Source organism: Halichoerus grypus, chromosome 10 (genome assembly GCF_964656455.1).
Source record: "Halichoerus grypus chromosome 10, mHalGry1.hap1.1, whole genome shotgun sequence".
NCBI classification, from domain to species: domain Eukaryota; kingdom Metazoa; phylum Chordata; class Mammalia; order Carnivora; family Phocidae; genus Halichoerus; species Halichoerus grypus.
In genome coordinates, this window is record NC_135721.1 from 51870073 (window position 1) to 51872311 (window position 2239).

Sequence of the window (2239 nt, forward strand, 5' to 3'; positions counted from 1 at the left end):
TTTGAGTGGATTTCTATTCTTTGTCATTAAAAGCTCTATCCTTTAGAAATTTAAAACAAATTCATATATTCAACATTGAGAAAATCAGTAAGATCAACATTAAGTAGATGTATTAAAGTTCTCCAGAGAAACAAAATGAATTGTATCTATCTATTTATCTCTCTAAGTATTTATTTCAAGGAATTGGCTCATGTAATTATGGAGGCTGGCAAGTCTGAAATCTTCAGGGTGGACTGTCAGACTGGACACAAGGGAAGAGCCAATGTTGCAGTTGAAGTCCAAAGGCTGACTGCTGCCTAATTCCTTCTTGCTCCAGGGAGGTCAGTCTTGTGTTCTATTCAGGTCTTCAACTGATTGCGTGAGGCCCACCTGCATTATAAAGAGCAATCTGCTTTACTCAAAGTCCACTGGTTTAAATATTAATCTCATCCAAAGTACACTAACATCCAGAATAGTGTTTGACCAAATATCTGGGCACTGTGGCTCAGCCAAGTTGATATATAAAATTAACCATTATAGAGGGCAGAGTTTGCTTTTATCATCGACTTATTTCTGATTCCTTCTTCCATATCTTGGCCACTTCTTTCTGCATTATCATACTCAATTCCACATGCCCTTATGTTGTCCCTTTTTTGACCAGTGTCATCAACCAAGGTGATCTGTCCAGATCTGCCTTCTTTCTGATTTCAGAATCAACTTCATCCGCATCAAAACTCTCATTTCCTCAGTGACCTTTTCATACCTGGTATCCAAATGAAAATTAACTCTATATGTAGTGTCACTGTAAAGTGTTAATAGAAGATAATGACTTACTGTAGACCTCCTGGGGGAAGGCAAGGTGCTCTGCCTCAAATATAGAAATACAGATAAGAGTTTAGGCAATGTGATAGGTAAGGAGTGGAGGTAATTTTGGACAAAGGAACTTTGTGGTCCCCTTCTAATCCCATTTTGTGATTAGTTCTCTATAGTCATGCCCTATTTAACATAGGGTTACCTTTTTAATGCTCCCTTTCAAAAAAGAGCACATGCAAAGATGAAAAAGCATCGTAGTCCATTCTTAGGGAACTAGTTCAATATAGCTAGACCATAAGATGCTTGCTTGAGTAGAGTAGTGGGAAATGATGCTGATAGAACCGGCAGGAATGAAATCCTGGGTAACTGTGTGTGTGTACATAGGAGTCTGGACTTAATCCTGCAGCTGAAGGGTACCCACTGAATTGGAAGCAGGGAGAAACAATCAGATTTGTGTTTTTGAAAGGTCATTTTGGTGTGAAGGTGTATAGGATGAATGGGGATGGTGGTAGAACCAGAGGGGTTCACTGAAGGGGTCTTGCTGAGGCCCTGACTGGTGCCTTTTATTCTTGTGTTCATTTCTTCCATCTCATAGGCCTTAGTAGCTCCATCTGTTTCTTCTTCCTTTGATACTTACCACCATCTTCTCTGCCCACTGGGGTACATTTCTCCACAAGACTCCCTAAAAATTGGGACATTTGTATCCCTGCTCCCCATATTCTTGTTACGCACAGGCCTTTCTTTTTTTAATTGAAATATAACGGACATATATTAGTTTCAGGTGTACAACAGAATGATGGGGTATATGTATATATTGCATAACAATCAGCACAATAAGTCTTGTTTACACTCATCACCAAACATAGTTACAATTTTTTTCTTATGATAAAAACTTTTTAAGATCTACTCTCTTAGCAACTTTCAAATATACAATGAAGTATTATTAACTATAGTTACCATCCTGTTCATTACATTCCCCAGACCTGTAACTGGAAGTTTGTATCTAGGCATTTTTTATTATAATAATTTTATTGCTATTTGTTATTGGAATTCAGGTAAGGGATAACAAAAATCACAAACATGAGGACATTTAAAAATCTTTTTTTTTTTTTAAGATTCTATCCATTTATTTGAGAGAGACAGAAAGAGTGTGTGCGGTGCACACCCAAGTGGGGCGAGGGGCAGTGGGAGAGAATCTTTTTTTTTTTTTTAAAGATTTTATTTATTTGACAGAGAGAGACAGAGCGAGAGGGGGAACACAAGCAGGGGGAGTGGGAGAGGGAGAAGCAGGCTTCCCACTGAGCAGGGAGCCCGATGCGGGGCTCAATCCCAGAACTCTGGGATCATGACCTGAGCCGAAGGCAGATGCTTAACGACTGAGCCACCCAGGCGCCCCAGTGGGAGAGAATCTTTAAGTAGACTACCCCATGAGTGGGGAGTCCCACAT